Raw genomic sequence first — 22,658 nt, forward strand, 5'->3', positions numbered from 1 at the left:
TGGAAGGCATGATTAGAGTCTTATAGAATGGCAGTGAACAGCCATAAGGTCAGGGCTACTTTTTCTTTAACTAGTTCACCAAAGCCTCTATATAATATAAAAGCAAATGTGAAATCCTTAAAGTTTATAGAGTCTGCTGGGTTGAGAAGGAGAAATTTCAGTTTCCATATTGTCAATCTCAAGACTTTTCTGAAATTGGAAGTGACAGTCTAGCCATGTGTGTGTGTAATATATATATATATATATATATATATATATATATATATATATATATATATATATATATATATGGAAGGGAACCTGAATCTAGTGCTAGGTGTGTGGAGTGAACTATTTTCTACCATAGATTAAGCTGAACTAGACCGTGTGTCAAAAAAAAGAGTCTCAATGTCAACTTAATCCATTGTCATAGCTGTAAAATGCTATTTCATTATACAAGCAATTCCCTTGTGGATTTCTTCTGACTTTCTGTGCAGCTCAACTCTATTTTAATCTGTTGTGGCTCCCCACCACCACCATCTCTCTCCCAATTCCCCAAATTTCAGAATCGTTAAGTATATTTGCTTTTGAGGCACCTGTTCGACCTTTACCCAAGTTCTGAAAGTAAGGGAACAATGAAAAAAAGGCGACAAAGCGTATTTAAAAACAAAAAAGCTTAAGCAATCGCTAGCAAAGATACAACAACTTTCCAGGACATTTTAATTATTTTCTTTGGGAATAGAACAAGTGTGGCTGAAAAAAAGCCCAAATTCTGTAGCAGGGCACATGACACATGTGTATATATAAAAGGTTCAGGTATAATGATGTACGGGTGAATTTTATATAATAGTTGTGTTTGAATGCTTCCAAGTCTTTTAAAGATGATGGTTTTCCAGATGTGACAAAAGAAAAGGAAATTTCCAAATCAAAATTCCCATTTGCCTTTCAGGATGTTGAATTTCCTCCACATTTGTGCAATTAAGGGTTTTGCTGAGTGAGCTTAGGACTCTGTCTCTTTAAGTGTTTAACAGTAATTGGTTCATGTCCTAGTATTCATTGAAAATCCTAGACATTTCATGTAAAATCTTCTTAATGAGGGGATGAATTTTTCATTCACATTAGAAAGCTCACTCTGACAAACAATTTCTAAATAAAACTTTGGTGACCTGACATCCCACATTGGACTTGACAGAGAGGACAGGTGCATTAGAATATAACTGTATGGCGATCCTTCAAGCTGTCAGCCATGAATATTTTATTTCTTAATGAATCATCTTTGTGAAATGAACTTTCTTGTTGTAGTGTCAGTGCCATTTACAACAAAAAGCTGGCTCCTTTTAAAAGGTGAGCTCCGTAAAGATGCTGATGCCTGCAGAAAATGCTTAACCCTACCTGAGGTGTCGGGCAATTTGGGGCTCTGCGTTTCCTTCCCTTTCTGAACCCGACTTGATAACTTGCTTCAGCTAGTGTGACTGCAGGGAGGAGAAGGCTTTCCTTGGATTCTCCGCTTCCGTTCCCAGAACTGCAAGCCCAGGTAACCACCTAGTGGCAGCCACTTCGGCCCTGGAGTCCCCGTTGTCCCGAGGTATCACTGCTAATCTTTTAATTATTGTTTTGCCATCTAGTGTCTCATACCTTAGGGCCCATGAGGTGCCATTAGCTGGTGCTAACTGACAGCTCTAGGCAGGGAACCTTTCTCTGTGCCCCGGCCCTTTCTCTTCTCATCTCAGAGATTACTTTTGTTTTGAGGATGCAGAAAAAGCTTCCATTCTGACAATGGGCTTAAATATCTCACCACCAGAGGAGCCAGAACTTATTTTTCTGTTGCCACTAAGAGTCTTCTGAGATATTCCTGTGACTCGGTTCCGAAACATTTTGCTCATCTCTAGAAACAATGTAGACATCAGAACCCGTTCCCCCCAAACAGCCCAGAGGTTAGTTCTACACCCTTTGCTACTAACTGGGCTATTAGTGCAGTTGTAGGATGATATCTTTTTCTTTAAAAAAAAAAATTCATGATCTGAACTGTGTTCTCGAGACTGCCTAGTGCTCCTGTTTACTTAGTCTGGGTTCTTTCCTGTTCCTCCTAGTGGCTTTTTCAAGCGTCTCCATTTTCCCCAGGCCCCAAAATTTGCCACCTGCCCCCAGTGGCCATACCTCTGACAGCAAAGAAACCTTCACCAGGCAGTCCTTCACCTCTGCCCCCCGCTTCCTACCCTCAGCTGCCCTGAGAAGCTGGCCGACATGCACCCCTCCCCTGGCCTCTTCCCTTTCACAATGGAAAGGTCCTCCTTCGGATTCAAATCTGGTGTCGGCGGTGCCGCCCATGCTGTGGACCCTGCTCTAACACCCGCCCTTCGGAAGTATGGCTTTAATGAAGCAGTAGGGAATCTGTCCCAGGACCTGATAAATTCCAGCCATTGTGTGTTTTAATAAAATTATATTGAAACACAGTCACGCCCATCCGTTTGGGTATCCACAATGGCTGCTTTCATGCCCCAGGGGCATATTTGAGTATTTACAGCGGAGACTGCACGGCCCACAAAACCTAACATACCGGTAGTTTCTGCCTGACCCTTTATGGACAACATGTGCTGACCCTTGGTTTATACCACGGGTCAGAGCCTGAGCCCTGCAAACGGGGTCTCCCATCGAAGGGTCTGCGATGAAACCCAGGTGGAATCGGCGTGTCTCAGAGTAATAATTCTCGCTCTTGGCAGTTTATGCTTCACTCTTGCGGCTTCAAATATATTTTAGTGCTCCGCAGTACGCATGGGCCCTGGCCCGTGTCCACGTGGCTCCACGCAGGAGCAAACCCGGCCAAGTCTGTAAGCGCTAAGCGGGCCCAGAGGAAATGGAATAAGCTAGAAATTTGTTGTTTCCTTTTCGTTTGGTTGAAGTGAGAATTATGTTTTTTTAGCAAACTCTCAGTGTGGGCAGGTGACAATTTTTGCAGGTATTATTTTTTTTTTCCTCTCTTTTAACTTGTGTAAATGCAGGTCCATGGTCTGTTCCACATTTTATTACAATAGGTGCCACCCAGGGCTCAGAGATACGTCGTTCTCACTCTCAGAAAAGGGGTTTCATTTGTAGTCTCTGTAGAAAGTTCTGGGGTGGATTTTTTGTCACCTTCCATTGTTTACAAGTCACCTAAATCATTTATTAAATTAGATATATACCATCATATATCTATTTTTTCCAGAAAGTAGATCTTTGGTTTTCTTTTGTTTTCTCTCTCTCTCTCTCTCTCTCTCTCTCTCCCCCACCTTAAGAGTAGGAATTTTCTGAACTCTGAAGCCAGATGACACAAAAACATGAATACTCCTGGGGAGAAATGCCCCCCTCCACACACACACATTTTTTCTAAATAAAATCAATGTCATAACAGTTTTGAAGTAAATACGGGGGGGGGTAGATTTGCAGTTATCCGTATGGAAAATAATACAATAATTAATAAAGAGTAATACAAGAATAATGTTTCACCTGACCGGGCAGTGGCACAGTGGATAGGGCATCAACTGGGATGTGGAGGACCCAAGTTCGAGATCCCAAGGTTGCCAGCTTGTGCACGGGCTCATCTGGTTTGGGCAAAGCTCACCAGCTTGGACCCAAGGTCGTTGGCTTGAGCAAGGGGTTACTCAGTCTGCTGAAGGCCCACAGTCAAGGCACATATGAGAAAGCAATCAATGAACAGCTAAGGTGTCGCAACGAAAAACTGATTATTTATGCTTCTCATGTCTCTCCGTTACTGTCTGTCTCTACCTATTTCTCTCTCTGTGTCTCTGTTAAATAAATAAATAAAACTAGAATAATCTGTTTCATGTACTCAGAACTGTAAACCTACTTTTGCCCCCCCTTTATACATATGCACACATACACATGTAGGAGAGGCAAATTTGGTATTGAAGTACGATTGCTCAAAAACAAAAGCCCTAACAATACAAATAAATACAAAAAATAAGCAAAGAGAAGCCCTCTTCTCACACTCTTGTTTGACTCCTTGACTCTCCATCCTTCTTAACCCTGGGTTTTACTGGGCATCCCTCCTATTCTGTCTGGACCGGCAGAGGCTGGCCCGGCCCCAGCCAGGAGGGCTGGTCCGCGGGTCGCTGCCGGGACTGGGCAGGCCTCCTGGCTCCCCTGCGGGGGTGCTGATGCGCTGCCCTCCCTTTGCACCCAGTCCTGTAGTCATTTGCTCTTTTGGTGAAGGGAGGAGCACAGGAAAAGAGCGAGCAGAAGGAGGGTGGTGCCTGGATTTGGTCTGTTCATTGCACAGTCCTTGCCAAATTCAGTCTTTACCCCAACCAGCATCCTGATTGTGCCTTATCTTTGATTTATGGACCACCTCTCTATGACTTATGGTCCACTTTCTCAGCCACTGTTTATTTTAACTCAATGAGAACTTTAGTGTTGTTCAAGGTAACTGTATAGGCAAGAATGGATTTTATGTTGTTTTTCCCCCCACTACTCAGTAAAATGCGTTCAGAGCTGTTACCATAAGGAGTTTAGATGCGTCCCTGTACCGCCTCACACTGAACATCCGTGTCCGCCGGACGAATGAACCCCTCTGGGCTCACACTCTTTGAGGCTTTGAGAGGGAACACATAGTGGACGTCATTCTTCCAAAGTTTCCGTGAATCACAGGTTGCCTTTCCCAAATCTCTCCAAACAATTGCCAGTCTGTTTCACAGTGAATAAAATTTATCCTAGGGGGATAAATAGTTCAAGTGCAATTTAAACAGTTTTGCTCAGAAATGTCAGTTTTTAAATCCTTTTCTTTTGTTTCTTCTTTTTTTTTTTTGCCCCTCCCCCAATCTACCCTTTTTCCTGTCCTATTATCTCAGTCCCATCTGATATTTGAACAATAACATGAAATTTCAGATTTTGGATCTATTATCTGTAAATCACAGTATAATGCTTTCAACTCCTGAGTTCATGTCTTCCTCCTCCTCACCCCTAGCTCTGCAAGGACTCCAATACGATTGCACTTCATTAAATTATTTTTATAATGAGTTCCAGTGACCAGGGAATACAGAGTTAAAAAGGTGATCTCACTAAAAGTAATTAGCATAAGACCTGCTGGACCCTTAGAAGTGACTGGATCGTAATCAATAGCAATGTGATTACACCCGTGCAGCAATTATAAATTATTTAAAACACTACCCCTAGGTTACTGACTAGTTGCCTTTAAATTAAATTCTCTGTCAATAATTGATGCAAAGAATTAATGTGAGAACACCTTCAGTTACTGAAACTTTTTTTAAGGTGGCATAAAATATTGAACTGTTGCTCGTCATTAGCAGCTGGGCTGTCTGTTTGCTGTAACATCCTTCTTTTCTAAATTTGTCAAGAAAGACTCTCAGATCTTGAAAGGTGACAAATGATTCTATATCCACTGCTGGGTAATCTTCCAAGGACACAAATACCCCCATGGAAATTTTATATGTGCAGGCAGAAGGGAGGGAGATAGCCTCTCATTAATAGCCGATTTTTTTTTTTCTTAATCAATTTTCACAAATACATAAGCAGACTTGGTTTTCTTTTTTTTTTTTTTTTTTTTTTTTTTCTCTTTCATTTTTCTGAAGCTGGAAACAGGGAGAGACAGTCAGACAGACTCCCGCATGCGCCCGACCGGGATCCACCCGGCACGCCCACCAGGGGCGAAGCTCTGCCCACCAGGGGGCGATGCTCTGCTCATCCTGGGCGTCGCCATGTTGCGACCAGAGCCACTCTAGCGCCTGGGGCAGAGGCCACAGAGCCATCCCCAGCGCCCGGGCCATCTTTGCTCCAATGGAGCCTTGGCTGCGGGAGGGGAAGAGAGAGACAGAGAGGAAAGCGCGGCGGAGGGGTGGAGAAGCAAATGGGCGCTTCTCCTGTGTGCCCTGGCCGGGAATCGAACCCGGGTCCTCCGCACGCTAGGCCGACGCTCTACCGCTGAGCCAACCGGCCAGGACCCAGACTTGGTTTTCTTGATTGCATTTCAGTTCTTTGAGGTGGCCAGTATAGGTTAGAGAAGGTCTTTCCTGCTAGGAAACTCATGGTCTATGATGTGTAAGCAGTTAACAATCTTTAAAAAATTCCAGGTCTCCAAGAACATAAAGAGTGCGTCTTTGATACAATGGGTTGTTTTCCTTGCTTGAGGAATGCTTTCTCTTTTTATCTAAACATTGCCACTTGCATATCAGTGTTTCTTCTTCCCTGCTAATTCTCTACTATCAGTGAGAACAGTGGAGTCTGGATAATTATGTGGGACATTCTTCTATCTAGTTTGAAGGGTTAACAAGAAGTAGCCCAGACCTGACCTGTGGTGGTGCAGTGGAATAAGTGTTAACTTCAAACGCTGAGGTCGCCGGTTCGAAACCCTGGGCTTGCTTGGTCAGGACACATATGGGAGTTGATACTTCCTGCTCTTCCCCCACCCCTCTCTCTCTCCCTCCCTCCTTCTCTCTAAAATGAATAAATAAAAAGTTGTAAAAAAATTCATTCCTTTAAAAAAAAAAAGAATCAGAGAAAGAAGGGAGGGAGGGAGGGCGAGCCCATTCAGAGCCTTGGCTCCTGTGATTTCACCAGGCAGGAGGCTCGGAGGGGATGGAGGGGATGTGGGAGATGAGCTGCACTCTAAAATAAAGAATGGGCTTGGCTCCTTCCTGTATTCTAAGCCAGGCCCTCTGCTTGGGCAGAAGGCTGGTGAGAGGTCATTTGTGTCTTCAGGCACTCCCAGGCAGGTGACCAGGTGATGCTCTTGCCTTCTCCTTTAGAGACTCATAGGGAAACCCCAAAGTTCTCGGAGAACCAGAGAAAGGGCCCCCAAAGCAGACCATAAAGTGAGAAAAACCTCAAGAATCAAGATCGCTTCTTGGCCTTTTGGCTAAGATCAAGTGTGAAGAATCAAGAGACCCCCTACCCCCCTTTTGGTGTGTAAACAGCAGTTACCGGACAAACAGGGCTCTGTAGGTTGATGGGGCGCTTCCCACAGGAGGGTGCACAGAAGTGAAATGGAATGGCTCACTCTAAGGATGTACCCTGAACAAAGAAGCCTTCCCTCTTGACCACCTTATGCTTGAAATGAGGGCTGATGTTCTTTTATGTCTTTCAAGCCCCTGCACTGTTCTAGGCACAGAGTCAGGGGTTGGGAAACGTCAACCCCTTGCTTTTCCCCTCTTGTATCTAGTTTGAGTATTTTAGGGAATCATAGTGGATCCCCTACTTTCAGTATATATGCTTTATTCGGCCTCTGTTATATTTTCTTTTGCTTCTTAGAAAACCATCTCCATGCAAAAATAAATGCCAGAAGTGGGGAGGGGTGGGGCCATGCATAGGCATTTTCTGCTCCACAAGGCTGCCATTTTGATGCTTTCTTGCAGCCATTGTCTTGTATACCCTTCTATTTTTTTTCCTTACCTGGAAGAGTTTTTTCTTTGGGATGCCCAGCTATTCCCAAACAGCTTTTCTAGCACTGGTCTGGACTCATTAGCATCCTTCTAGTTCCAGAAAATTCCCTTCCTCTATTGCTTTGTAATGTGCCTTTCTCTGCCTCGCTCATCTCCACCCTTCACATCCTCTGTTCACACAGGTAGGAGGAAACTAGACTCAAGCAGTGCCTCTGTCTTCCAGCAGCCCAGAGCAGCTTCTCCAGATGGGCTGTTTGAGCTGAGGCATAGCGTCTTCCTGACGGAGCTGTCACTGGCGGAGCACATGCCTTGTCTGTGGTGTCGCTGAGTTGCCAAGCACTCCCAAAGGCCATAGAATGATTTCTTTGGTTGTGGCCCCTTTTAATGTTTACTTTCACTTCCCAGTTATCATTTATCTTTTAATTTTAGAAAATTACACAACACACACCTAACTCTTGTGTTAACAGCATACTTTCGATTCAAGCGGATCAAGGTTTCTACGTCATCTCCGACTGAGCAAAGGATACCCCCCCCCTCACCAACAGTGCTACTGAAGTTATTGGTTTTCACTGGGACTTGAGCACAGAGATGATGAAAGTTCTAGACTATCTGGGGTGGGATCCAAATTATTGTTTGTAGTCAGCATGTCTACTAGTTGGAAATGGGTGGACTTTGGAGACCAGCTTTTTCTGCCCTACCTAAGTCACTGCCACAGCCACAGTCGGCCTGATCCTAATTTTTAACTCAAGACAATTGTTTTTATTTCCACAAAACAAACTGATTCAAGTGCCTTGGGAGCGGCATGGTTCTCACACCTCCCCAGCCTACTCATGTGTCTCTTCAAGGCTGCGTAAGGCCGTGGGAAGAACAGAGAGGGTGGAAGGGCGCCCTACAGCTAAACAGGTTTGGGGAAGCAGACAGAAACTGTGTCTGGCAGTTGTTTACAAGCACACGAACTTGACCTTCAGACCCTAGGATGGGTGTGCTCTGGTTTTCCACATTACACTCTTGTGAGAAAAAACGGTGACTAACCGAGCACTGTGTGTAACGCACTTCTCAGAATTTTCGATCGGAAGTTATCTGATGACTGGCGCGGTTCTGATTACCACTGTTCCGGCGACCCGCCCAGGCCCCTCGCCGACGCCGACGCGATGCACGGAAGGCGGAGGTCCTTCGCGTCCTCGCCTGCGGCCCAGGGCGCCTTGCTTCCCATCATGCCACCAGACGCCCGCTTCCGAGAACTCACCGGTGTTCTAAGTATTTGCCTTATCTCGGCAGTGCGAGGAGGAAAATGAACTCTATGGTTTGCCTTAAATGTTTCCATCATGAGCGTAATTATTAGACATGTGCTCAAGTGCAATATCCGCTTTTTCAAACCACATTTCAAAATTGATAGCATCACCGGACCAAAAACACTTTGTAAAAATCCGGGTTTACCCAGTTAAGAGAAGTAAAATCTGCCTGTTCATCAGTGGGTTCGCCTTACTTTTCTGTGGGTTTCTTTCCTTTTGTCAATTAAGTATTATTCAGAAAAGGACCTGAGTTTCGGCACATGAGACATCTTCCTTCCTGGTTCCCGGTAGCCTGGAAACCCACTGGTTCACCGAAGAGAACGTGCATGTTGTCTTCAGCCGAGGCAGAGCCTCATGGCACTGTCTGCTCTGTCACATGGTGGTGATGACAGCAGCCTCGCTCTCACCACAAGGCTTTCATCCTGTGGTTTCTTGTGCTCTTTCAGTCCACCATTGTGTCAACCCCGACTTTGTTGTCAAATGTGCACAGTGCACAGGAATCAGCCTGCTCACCGTCAGGTTCCAATAGGGAGTGTTTTAAACCGATTCCCCGGAAATTCTGGCCTTTCCGACAGGGCAAAGCCCAGACAATAAAGAACTGCCCTTATGTTTCACTTCTTCACCGTCGTGTTTCCCGTTGATATTTATACAGAGCACACTGGTCAGATAGATCGAAGGACACAGGACTTAAGTGTACTATGGTTCTGGTAAATCTGGAGACACTCATAAGAATAAGTTTTCTTAAGAAACATGCCAGTGAATTTATCGTCCCTGGCTGGGCCCAGCTGCATGGCGTGCTCGCGTGCTGGGAGGCCGGGAGCCAAGGCTGGGAGAAGTGGGAACTCACTTGAACATCTCCGCTCCTTCTCCTGATCTAAAAAAAATAAACTTATGAACTTAGTCCTGAAGTTAACCTTATATCCCAGTCGATAGATACTTGATTTGACACCTCCTTCAAAGAAAAGAACAGTTGTCAAATTTTGTATAACATTTCTTTTTCACGGATGAGTAATCACCAAAGATATTTCCGAAAAGACACCAAAAACACACAGGCAGTTCTTTTAAGAAAAAGATAGAAACATTGGGTTTTACAAGAGAAGGAAATAGAAATACTGGAGGGGGGAGAGAAGATGTGCTAATTTATGTTTTGTAAAGAATTATGTATTTCCAGAAAGTACTTACTCATTAAAAAGAAAAAAAAGTCACCAGATTGCTTTCTAGAAGATCCATTCAGTGGTCCTCAGAAATGTGAGCCTGGGAAATGGATGAGGGAGTAACTGGCTTCCCAAAGCCATTCTGTTTACAGAATTATCAGAAATGGGCTGGGGCCGCCGATGGAAGCGGTGGGAGCTGGGTCTTTAGTTGCATGCTACACGTCTGTCTGTGACCACACTGACAACTACACCGCAGGCTCGCCAGGCCTGGGCCGCTTCCCCAGCTTCTGCAGGTGAAGAAATTGCTGAGGCTGATAATTAACTTGCCCAAGGTCACCTTGTTAATGAGAAACAAAACCTGGATAGGGACCTGGGACATCTTACTCATAAGCCCCTACCCTTCCCACAAAGCATGACTTACTTAGAGGGTAATTAATAAACAGTTTCATAAGTAATTTTAAAATAAAACTTCCAGGCACTTTTGTGAATTGTGTTACAGCCTAAAAAGCAAGGTCTGTTTTACTCATATAAAATTTGACCTGTAAAGTAGTGTGACTCTCTTGGCGAATATGTGTGTGTGCATATTTGTCTGTGTGTGTGTCTGTGTATGTGTTTGAGAGAGAGATAGGGAGCATATTCATACAATTTTCATAACATAAAATTAACATGTTAAGGATATAGTTCTCTGGATTTTGGCAAATGTGCTTATGTGCACATTTATATGGAATCACCACCACAATTAAACTATAGAACATTCCTATGCTCCTAATAAATTTTGTTTTATTTTAATTTCCAATAAATCCTTCCACTCCCAAAGGAAAACACTATTTTATTTCTATCACCAACTTAGTTGTTCCATTTAGTTGGACACTCATTGATTGCTTCTTGTCTGTACCCTGATTAGGGGTTGAACCTGCGACCTCTGGCATGTCAGGTCTGTACTTTATCCACTGAGCCACCTGGCCAGGGACAACATCATATTTTTGAGATTCAGCCATGGTGATGTGCCTGTCAGTAGTTTTCTCCTTCTGGGCTGAGTACTGTCCCATTGTAAAACTAGACCACAGTTTATCCATGCATCTGTTGATGAGCATTGGGTTGTCTCTAATTTTTGGCTATTATAAATAAAATTGCCATAACAATTCTAGCATACATGTGTTTTGCACTTTTATTTTTACTTCTTTTTGATAAACACCTAGCTTCAGAATCCCTAGCTCTTTCAAAAACTTGTTTAGATGCTGCCAAACAGTTGCTAACATGGCTGTACCATTTTAAACTTCTACTAGGAAGGAGTGTGTGAGAATTCACGTTACTTCACATCCTCACCAGTACTTGGTATTTTCAGTCTTTTTAATTATAGCCATTCCAGTGGGCGTGAAATGCCATCTCTTGGTGGTTTTATTTTTCATTTTCCTGATGAGTAATGCATCTTTTTATGATTTCATTAGCTATTCATATATTTTCTTTCTGTGTAGTCCTTGCTCACATAGTTGACCATTTTTTTAAAATTGGATTGTTATTGAGTTGTAGAAGTTTTTTATATATTTTGGATCCAAGAGAGAGAGTGTGTGTGTGTGGGGGGGATGTGTGTAGTGAATTTTGTACTAATCTGTGTCTTCTCTTAATTTATTTCTTAATGATGTTTTTGAATGTGGAAAATTTTAATCTTGATAATGTCTAGTTAATATTTTTTTCTTATATAGTTAGTATTCTTTTGTTAGTATTCTAAGAAATCTTTGCCAATTCTCAGGTCACAAAGATAGTTTCCTATGTTTTCTTCTAGAAGCTCCATCGTTTTAGTTTTTACATTGAGATATATGTTCTATGTCAAATTAATTCTTGTATATGGTGTGAGGCAAGAGTAAAGGTTTATTTCCCTCCATATGGATCTCTATTTGTTCTCTCACTATTTACTGAAAGACTAATATTCTTTTTGAACTTTCTTTACTCCTTTGTTGAAAATCAATTGGCTATATATCTAGACTCTGTATTGTACTCCATTGATCTAATTTTTTTATGTCTATAGCTACTGTATTGATTACTATGGCTTTACAGTAAATTTAGTATTATTATTATGAGAGGTGGGGAGGCAGAGAGACAGACTCTCGCTTGTGCCCCAACCAGGATCCACCCAGAAAGCCCCCTATGGGGCAATGCTCTGTCCATCTGGTGCTGTTGCTTGGCAAATGAGCTATTTTGGCTAGTGCCATCCTCAGCACCCAGGACCATCTTGCTCGAATGAGGCATGGCTGCTAGAGGGGGAGAGAAAGAGAGAGAGAGAGAGAGAGAGAGAGAGAGAGAGAGAGGAGAGAGAGAGAGAGAGAGAGAGAGAGAGAGAGAGAAAGAGGGAGGGAGGAAAAGCAGATGGTCTTTTTTCCTGTGTGCCCTGACCGGGAATCAAACCCGGGACTTCCACATGCGGGTCCAGTGCTCTACTGCTGAGCCAACTGGCCAAGGTCAGCTTTACAGTAAATTTTTTTTTTTTTTCTTTTTCATTTTTCTGAAGCTGGAAACAGGGAGAGACAGTCAGACAGACTCCCGCATGCGCCCGACCGGGATCCACCCGGCACGCCCACCATGGGGCGATGCTCTGCCCACCAGGGGGCGATGCTCTGCCCATCCTGGGCGTCGCCATGTTGCGACCAGAGCCACTCTAGAACCTGAGTTAGAGGCCACAGAGCCATCCCCAGCGCCCGGGCCATCTTTGCTCCAATGGAGCCTTGGCTGCGGGAGGGGAAGAGAGAGACAGAGAGGAAAGCGCGGCAGAGGGGTGGAGAAGCAAATGGGCGCTTCTCCTGTGTGCCCTGGCCGGGAATCGAACCCGGGTCCTCCGCACGCTAGGCCGACGCTCTACCGCTGAGCCAACCGGCCAGGGCTACAGTAAATTTTGAAGTCAGATAATGTAAGGATTCCAACTTTTCTGTTATTTCAAGATTATTTGATTTTTCTAGACACTTTATTTTTCATTGAAATTTTAAGATCAGCTTTTCAGTTTCTATTAAAAGCCCTGCTGAGATTATATTTGGTTTGGAATTTAATCTATTGATAAATTTGAGGCAGACTGAAACCTTAACAAAATTGAGTATTATAATTCTTGAGCTGGTATCTCTTCAGTTATGTCTCTAATTTCTCTCAGTTATGCTTTATAGTTTGCATTATACAGGTCTTGTACTGTTTTTGTTAAATTTATTCTTAAACATTTAGCTTTTCATGCTATTGTAAATGGTGTTTTTAAAGTTTTTTTCAATTGTTTATTGTTAGTATGTAGATATAAAATTAATTCTAGTAAATTGATCTTATATCCTGTGACCTTGAATTTTATTGATTAGTTTCTTCTTATTTTAAGATTCTATAATATTTTTTTTGTCTCCAAATAGATAGTTTACCTCTTCTACTCTGATTTTACTGCACTTTTTCTTTTTCTTGGGTTAATACATTGGAAGAGCCACTAGGAGTGTTGGTTAAAAGTGTAGTGAGCAGACGTTATTCACTTTTTCAGTATTTTTCCGTTATGTACACTGCTAATTGTAGGTTTTTAGTACATGTCTTTTATTGGTGTGAGGGATTGGCATTTATTTCTAGTTTGCTGAGAGTTCTACTATAAATAGGTGTTTATATATACTTGATATTTTTCTTACTATTATCTGTGTGTTGAAGGGAGGCTAGCTCCTTGGTGAAAAGTGTTGGTGCTGGGATCCTGACTCCCCCTCTTTGAGCTGCCTAGAAACATGGCCAGGGGCAGGCTGTTTATTTCCTCTGAGTCAGTTTCCTCCTCTGTAACTGGCAAATGTATACAAAGACCTCACTCACAGGGTGACTGACGCAGATTGAGCACTCCATAAATGTTACCTATTCTCTTAATAGTGTGGCGTTTATGGAACAATGGCGTTTGTCCTCCAGCATCATGAAAAACACTTATCCTGAACACTGAGAGCATTAACCCCATCAGCCACTGCGAGCTTTCAAGACAAGACCTAACCTCGAGTTGACGGGTTGATCTTGGTCGAATTTTACAGATACCCAGAATGATTCGACTGTTTCCCATTCTACCTTTCTAGCTTTAAAAGTTTAAGTAGATCTGTGTGAGGGTCCCTGAAGAAGTATGTGCAAACTAGCATTAAGATGAAAATCTTTTATATTTGTTCTATAGCTCGGAAAACTGGTGCATGGTTTGTTTTATTCCACTGGCTCCGAAGGTTCAGGTATTAACATAAATACAGCCCATTAACACTTGTTCCTCTCTGTCAGGACATAAATTAAGTCTGCAGGTGTTCCATGAAGCTGTACCCTTGGTACTAATTAAGCCTTGATAATTAGGTTTGTTAAATTCAGGACTTTAAGCTTATATTCCCTCTTTGGGTTACCGAAACGGAGATGTGCAACATAGAAGCCCTCCCCCAGCTTTTTTTTTTTTTTTTTTTTCCTGCAGGGCACTTTGCTGCTCTTTCTCCATTTTATTCCTTTATTTATTTATTTCAAATGAAGGTGTCAGTACCAAACCCTTCCTCGTTTTGCCAGTGTTAGGCATAAACCTTGGAGGAGATCTGTGCCCTGGTTACTGAGGAGATTAAAGTCTTTCCTTCACCTGCCTGACCAGGCGGTGGCGCAGTGGATAGAGTGTCGGACTGGGATGTGGAAGGACCCAGGTTCGAGACCCCGAGGTCGCCAGCTTGAGCGCGGGCTTATCTGGTGTCAGCAAAAAGCTCACCAGCTTGGATCCAAGGTCACTGACGCCAGCAAGGGGCTACTCGGTCTGCTGAAGGCCTCTGGTCAAGGCACATATGAGAAAGCAATCAATGAACAACTAAGGTGTCGCAACGAAAAACTGATGATTGATGCTTCTCATCTCTCTCCGTTCCTGTCTGTCTGTCCCTGTCTATTCCTCTCTCTGATTCTCGCGCTGTTTCTGAAATAAATAAATAAATATTAAAAAAAAAAATTTAAAGTCTTTCCTTCACCTGCTTAGTGTCAGCACAGACACTGCAGTGGCAATTTCCCGCCCCGTTTCTCCATACGCTGAACGCGCCCAAATCTGTGCCTTCCACCCAAATGAACTGTCACTCGAGAAGGCATGTTGTTATTATTAAAAACCATGCACATAATTCACTCAGCCCCCAAGTAATTTGTAGTTGTTATTTTTTCCCTTAAAAATACGAGACATTTTTTTTGCTCTGGCTGGATACCTCTGTTCCTTATAGCATGGTCCTGATACACCAAAGTTGAGGGTTCAATCCCTGGTCAGGGCACATACAAGAATCAAACCAATAGGCCCTGGCCGGTTGGCTCAGCGGTAGAGCGTCGGCCTGGCGTGCAGGGGACCTGGGTTCGATTCCCGGCCAGGGCACATAGGAGAAGCGCCCATTTGCTTCTCTACCCCCTTCCCCTCCTTCTTCTCTGTCTCTCTCTTCCCCTCCCGCAGCCAAGGCTCCATTGGAGCAAAGATGGCCCGGGTGCTGGGGATGGCTCCTTGGCCTCTGCCCCAGGCACTAGAGTGGCTCTGGTTGCAACAGAGCGTCGCCCCGGAGGGGCAGAGCATCGCCCCTGGTGGGCGTGCCGGGTGGATCCCGGTCGGGCGCATGCGGGAGTCTGACTGTCTCTCCCCGTTTCCAGCTTCAGAAAAATACAAAAAAAAAAAAAAAGAATCAACCAATAAATGCATAAGTGGAACAATAAGTTGATCTTTCTTGCTCTCTCTCTCTCTCTCCATCTCATCAACCAATTAAAAATTTAAAAAATATATTTTTAAAAATGAGATTTTGTTTTTAGGAAAGTAATATTTTAAAATGAGGAGATGTTCTTTCTAGCTCTTAAAAAAAAATAGAAATAAAAAATCACAACTGTCCCTGTTCTCACTGGAGTGTTCCAAACAGGCATTCTTATTTGGAGGACCAGGAGGGTGTTTTGTGGCTGTCAGGTTATTTGTAACCAGTACACAAACTACAAAATCATCTAGTCAAAATAGATTTTCTCTTCAGTTCATCTTTCCTCTTTGGTTGCTTTATAAATCTGTTACTCATCAGATCCTATGTTTGGCGAATGCCATTTTTCATTTCGAATAAATGGAATCATAAAAACAACTCTATTAGCGCTGCTTTCAATAATATTCATGGCGATCATACTAACTTAATAGCCTCTCTTCTTTTATTTGAAGGATATTAAATAAAATTACACTTTTAATCAGAAGCATTTTTTTTAAAAAAGAACAGTTTATCCTGTAGGAGACAGCCATAGTGCAAGTCCATTTATCTTTCCTTTAGCATTTGCTCCCCGAGAAGACCAGTGATTAACCTCCCAGAAGAGTACCAGTTTTCATGAGCATTCATTCGTATTTTGCAGTTTCAAAGAACTCATTCCATGGGGTGACCACCCCTCTGTTCTCTGACCCAACCCCTCTATTAGTTTGTTCACATGTAGAAGCTCCAGATTTCTCCTTCAAGCTTGGGACTCAAAGTCCGAAGTACAAGACCCCTGCCCCTCCCCCCAGCTATAGCAGGAGAGGAGGGAGACACAGAAATGAAGAAATGGACTTTGCAGGAAAGGGTTTAGCAATAATCCAAAGGCTTACCTTTGTTTTGCTAAATGTGGGAGGGCAAATGATCAGAGGATGTGTTTTTGCAAAGACAGACTATTTAGTGAAAGTTTTAGAAGACTTTATAGAATATCTTTAGAGAGCCTCATTTAGATAGGAATGGGGAATGTGTGTTTGAATTTTTATTTTTTCCCCTTGTTTTTCCTTCTCCGTGTTTTTTTTCTTCTCTCCCCCCCACCCCCATACTATCTGGTAGTCCTTGCTGTAAGCACTGGTGTACAGTTTCATACTGTCCCTGCTTGGTGCAGTGAAGGGATGACAGGAATTCCCACAAGCGTCACCCACAGATCTGAGTGGCATCAAGCAAGCAGTGCCCCCGTGCCCCTCGCTTTGGGGAGGCAGGAGATCAGGAAGGAGAAAACCTCTCGGCGTCGAGCTCACATTTGCTGCAGATTCTTTGGTGGCTGGCAGTTTATACTCCTCCAGGAAACACCAGAAGGATTTCTCTTCTTGAAAATCAGACTGTCTGGCAGCAGTTTGGTTTGAAGTACTCTTACACTCTCTACCCTGTCCACAACTTAGCCGCATCGTTTTGCCCTAAAACCCCACCGAGGCCCCTTTGTATCAGTTTCGGAGCCGCCTCGCCAGTGCATAATTGATATTACAGGAGGAAAAGTGCTCTGCGTAATATTATTCACCGAGCAAAGAGTCACCGCTGATTAATTACCTCAAGGACGAGGGGATGGTGACTCTTTCTCTCCACATGGGAAGCCCCTCGCTTCACGCAGCTCCCCGTGGGGCAGGGAGAAAAGGCAGGGCCGAGCGGTGGGTGGAGAGCAGGGGTCAGGGCATTTCAGAAAGTCAGGCAGCTTGTTCGACTTCTCCGGCACATCAGGCCTTCCCCAGTGACTGTCACCGGGGCCGAGGCCAGCTACACCCAAGCAAGAATCTGACAGGAGCTTCCAAAGGCTCTCTCTTGGGCTGCGACCCGTGTGCCATGGCTAAACCATCAGGCCAGGCTCTGCAGGGGCTGCAAGACCAAATCAGCTCAGTGTGTCCTGCTCCGTGAAAAAAGGCTAGCGCTGTGCTTAGTGGGAATCCACTTTCCCAGCCACTCGCTCAGTCACTCACTGCCTTCTGAGAATGAAAGCAAATCTTTCATGCTCCCCCACCCCCCAGTCTCAGCCTTGATTTGCATGGTTGTTGTTTTTTCCCCCCTTCCATCTAATTTTAGTTTCCCAACTGAAGAATAAAGGAAAAGTGAGTAAAGACTGGACTGATTTCTCCCAGTGCCTTGCAAGGCAGGGAACCCTGCAGGATCAGGACTCACATTGCTTGTCGGCCCCTTGACACCTACCAGGAGACCTCCCTGCGGGCGGGCACATAGCCTCTCCAGGCTGCGTGGCCTCATCCCTGGATGAAGGAGCTTGGGCAGGTCACCTGCAAGTTCCTTTCCAGCTCAGCCAGGTGAGGAGCATTTGTAACAACTAGTCTAGTGTGATAACTGTTCATTCAACACTGAGAACTAAACTGTGTGCGGGAGAGGTGCTAGCGGAGAAAACCAGGCTCTGGAACTCAACTGGAAGAAGATCTACGGACCCAGCTGGTGTGACACAAACCGGAGTCAGACCCTGGTGCTGACCGAGGTGTGAATGCAGTGCTGAGGGGGTCAGCCCTCACGAGATCTCAGCCCTTCAGGGAGGTACACAGAGAAGCAACTTCTGTGGGTATTTCCAACCTGCTGCATTAGCTTTTGAGGAATGGGTGTCAGGGGAATCCATAGTGACTAACATGAATGTATTTTTTAAGTATAGATATTTTTTTTATATAGTAGATACTTTGTTCCAGAAGTATTATGCTTTCAAAGGAAAGCCTATGAGGAAAGGCTTTGCAGTTTTACAACAGTTACTTTTCTGGCTTGTTTCCCTTCTCTGCTGCTCCTTCAACCCCAGCAGTAGGAGGTAGTCGTATTGTCAGCCTCACTGGTGTTTCCGAGGATTCAAAGAGACACTAATGTTTGGAAAGGGCCTAATGTGACACCTGGAAGCTGCTTATTAACCAATAATTGCTCAAAAAAAAATTCTAAACCAGTAAGTATTTCTTACTATCACTATTGATGTATGCATTGATTTAACCAACATACCACCTACGCATTTTATGCCATTGTTCATTTCAGTGTAGCCTGAGTACGGAAGCTGGTGTGCTGAGAACAGACCCCTAGAGTTAAGTCGCATTCAGGCCCTTCCGTCTCACTCTATACTATTCACTTTTCAGACCTCATTGTCTTTAACTGTGAAATGAGCTTGATAGTAACAAGGGTGCTAAGGATGCAGGACAATCATAGTAGCAGCATTAATGAAAGTTATAAGTGTCAGCATCTACCATGTCCTGTCGTGGATTCCTGTGATGTTCCAGGCACTGGGGAATGTTCCATCAAAGAACTCTGTGGAACTAGTATTGTTCTTCTCAATTTACAAAGGAGGAGCTGAAGGTGCAAAGTAGGTCACATAGCTAACGAGTGACGATTTCTCTGAGCCAGGCAAATGGCTAAAGCCCCATAGGCTGTAACCTTCACATTTACACAACACCTTTATTCTGTTACCAACAGTATCTCTTTCCTAAAAGTAGGGGACAGCCACCCAGAAAAGCAAACAAGGAAAACTTTTCTGTAGAAAAGTGTTATTAAACTAGCAACAGACACAAAGTTGAACAATTGTTATGACTTTTCTTTAAAGGTAAAGTTGCCAATTGCAGATGCTTGTGATATCATCACTTAGATAACCTTGTCAATGTTCTTCTTGGGGACTTGACTAAAAACTACAGATTTCCGTCATCAGGTTCAGCCTTCCTCCTAGGAGTTTGCGCTCTGATTAGAGTGGCCATATCATTTGTCATTCAAACTCAGACATATTTGAGACAGGAAGGGGCAGGTAATTATATTGGGACAATGGGCATAAATCAGAACATCTGGTCACCCAACTATGACCCTATACTTACTGTTTTCTAAAACTCTGAGACCTTTGCGTCTGTCCATTTAGTCAACCTTTGAACCCATGCCACTGAATTCTTCTTAATTCATAGGGAGAAAGGAAATAACCATCTTTTTTTCCTTTAAAAAACACAAACAAACAACAACACCTTTCAGCCTGACCAGGTGGTGACATTAGTGGATAGAGCATTGGACTGAGATGCAGAGGACCCAGGGTCAAAACCCTGAGGTTGCTGGCCTGAGCACAGGCTCATCGGGCTTGAGTGTGGGCTCACCAGCTTGAGCATGGGGTTACTGGCTTGAGCACAGAATCATTGACATGACCCCGTGGTTGCTGGCTTGAGCCCAAAGGTCACTGGCTTGAACAAGGAGTCACTCGCTGTGCTGTAGCCCCTCCCCGCCCCTCCCCTCACCAAGGCACATATGAGAAAGCAGTCAGTGAACAACTAATGCTTGAAGAACTGATGCTTCTCAGTTCCTTCCTGTCTGTCTGTCCCTACCTGTCCCTCTCTCTTGTCTTCCTCTCCCTTTCTGTCACACAAAATAAACCAAACAAACAAAACAAAACAAAACACTTTTCTTTTTGCTTACCACCTCTCTTTCCTGTTTGATGTTCCCATTGGTTCTCTGTATTATCTCTGCTCCCTGTCCCTGGCCTCCTATGGAGCACCTCATCCTAAAGTGTTATCATAACTGTATAAAATAGATTGTTGTTCTTTCTTTCTGTTTTTTTTTTTTTTTCTTAACTGGAAATGTGAATCTCTGAGACTTTTATTTGGGGCTCAATTAAAAAATATTATGCAAGGAAGCCTTCCATGGCTCCGGCCTATGACCGATCCTACATCAAGGGTTGTGCCCCTGGATTCCAAGTGGCTGCTCTGGACTCGAGGCTGCCCTGCCCTGTGGCAGGCTCCCGGAGGGGGAAGGAAGACACACTGCATGCTCATTTCAGTAGTGCCTTGGGGCCACACATAGTTGCTTCCATTTAAAGAAAATCTAAGATAGGAAATTTTGCTCTAAAAAATTAAAAGAAAGAAAAAGAAATGATGGTGGATGGCCCCCTGAAAGAATTATTCCTTTAATAAAAGAACGGGCCGTGGATTTTAAAATGGGAGCCACCTGAATGCAAGAATAATTAGCATCCTATTCATGAAATTCATTTTTAAAAGAATTTCTCTAAATGATGAGCCAAGGAGCTCTCAATTTCAAATGTTAGTGGTGTAGGGGAGAAAAAAAATTTAAAAACCTCTCGGGGTCCCTGACTGGGTCCGAAAATTAAACTGACAAGAGACAGATCAATAGGAGAAAGACATGTAGAGTTATTTACTAGAAGTTTTATGTGACGTGGGAGCCTTTGTAAGGAAATTAAGACTCAAAGACTAGACAAGTATTTTGAGGCAAGGTTTGATGAAGAGTAGGCAGTTGTGGAGGGATATGGTCAGTTAAAGAGTATGAGTTTATAATTGTGAACCGGGGGACATTTGGGATTCTTCTCCAGAGTCCCTTTGTCTTCCGAGGTAGAGATGTGCCTTTTCTTGGGATATAGGAGGGCACCTCTCAAGTGAGGGTTTTGTGAGAAGGGGCTGGAGTCAGGTAAGCTACCTGTTTCCGCAGGTTTCTCGAACTCCTTGAGCTTCAGCTAGTCAGTGTGGCCGGCTTCAGCTAGTCAGTGTGGCCGGCTTCAGCTAGTCAGTGTGGCCGGCTTCAGCCAGTCAGTGTGGCCTGTGGCCGGCTTCAGCTAGTCAGTGTGGCCGGCTTCAGCTAGTCAGTGTGGCCTGTGGCCGGCTTCAGCTAGTCAGTGTGGCCGGCTTCAGCTAGTCAGTGTGGCCTCAGCTAGTCAGTGTGGCCTCAGCTAGTCAGTGTGGCCGGCTTCAGCTAGTCAGTGTGTCCGGCTTCAGCTAGTCAGTGTGGCCGGCTTCAGCTAGTCAGTGTGTCCGGCTTCAGCTAGTCAGTGTGGCCGGCTTCAGCTAGTCAGTGTGTCCGGCTTCAGCTAGTCAGTGTGGCCGGCTTCAGCTAGTCAGTGTGGCCGGCTTCAGCTAGTCAGTGTGGCCGGCTTCAGCTAGTCAGTGTGGCCGGCTTCAGCTAGTCAGTGTGGCCGGCTTCAGCTAGTCAGTGTGTCCGGCTTCAGCTAGTCAGTGTGTCCGGCTTCAGCTAGTCAGTGTGTCCGGCTTCAGCTAGTCAGTGTGGCCGGCTTCAGCTAGTCAGTGTGTCCGGCTTCAGCTAGTCAGTGTGGCCGGCTTCAGCTAGTCAGTGTGGCCGGCTTCAGCTAGTCAGTGTGGCCGGCTTCAGCTAGTCAGTGTGTCCGGCTTCAGCTAGTCAGTGTGTCCGGCTTCAGCTAGTCAGTGTGGCCGGCTTCAGCTAGTCAGTGTGTCCGGCTTCAGCTAGTCAGTGTGGCCGGCTTCAGCTAGTCAGTGTGTCCGGCTTCAGCTAGTCAGTGTGGCCGGCTTCAGCTAGTCAGTGTGGCCGGCTTCAGCTAGTCAGTGTGTCCGGCTTCAGCTAGTCAGTGTGGCCGGCTTCAGCTAGTCAGTGTGTCCGGCTTCAGCTAGTCAGTGTGGCCGGCTTCAGCTAGTCAGTGTGGCCGGCTTCAGCTAGTCAGTGTGTCCGGCTTCAGCTAGTCAGTGTGGCCGGCTTCAGCTAGTCAGTGTGGCCGGCTTCAGCTAGTCAGTGTGGCCGGCTTCAGCTAGTCAGTGTGGCCGGCTTCAGCTAGTCAGTGTGGCCGGCTTCAGCTAGTCAGTGTGGCCGGCTTCAGCTAGTCAGTGTGGCCGGCTTCAGCCAGTCAGTGTGGCCGGCTTCAGCTAGTCAGTGTGTCCGGCTTCAGCTAGTCAGTGTGTCCGGCTTCAGCTAGTCAGTGAGGCCGGCTTCAGCTAGTCAGTGTGGCCGGCTTCAGCTAGTCAGTGTGGCCGGCTTCAGCTAGTCAGTGTGGCCGGCTTCAGCTAGTCAGTGTGGCCGGCTTCAGCTAGTCAGTGTGGCCGGCTTCAGCTAGTCAGTGAGGCCGGCTTCAGCTAGTCAGTGTGGCCGGCTTCAGCTAGTCAGTGTGGCCGGCTTCAGCTAGTCAGTGTGGCCGGCTTCAGCTAGTCAGTGTGGCCGGCTTCAGCTAGTCAGTGTGGCCAGGTGCCGTCTTTTGGTGACAGCTTGTTCTGAACCCCATCAGTTAGTTACATCAAACACATTTCCATCAAAATTGCCAAAACTTGGCCCGGTTATTAGTGTTGGAATCCCCCACTCCCGCCTCAGCCACCCCAGACTCCTTTTCTAATACATTAGTTAACTAAAGGATCACAGGTCCAGAAAGGAGGAATAGCTTTGCACTAGGAACTTGGTAGT

At 44.8% G+C, this 22,658-nt stretch overlaps 1 protein-coding gene across 2 annotated transcripts in view; it reads left to right on the forward strand.

Moving 5' to 3' along the window:
• WWOX (WW domain containing oxidoreductase) overlaps positions 1-22,658 on the forward strand; it is a 1,016,165-nt gene that overhangs the window by 698,062 nt on the left and 295,445 nt on the right. The window lies entirely within an intron of this gene.

This window comes from Saccopteryx bilineata, chromosome 9 (assembly GCF_036850765.1).
Source record: "Saccopteryx bilineata isolate mSacBil1 chromosome 9, mSacBil1_pri_phased_curated, whole genome shotgun sequence".
Classification (NCBI taxonomy): Eukaryota; Metazoa; Chordata; class Mammalia; order Chiroptera; family Emballonuridae; genus Saccopteryx; species Saccopteryx bilineata.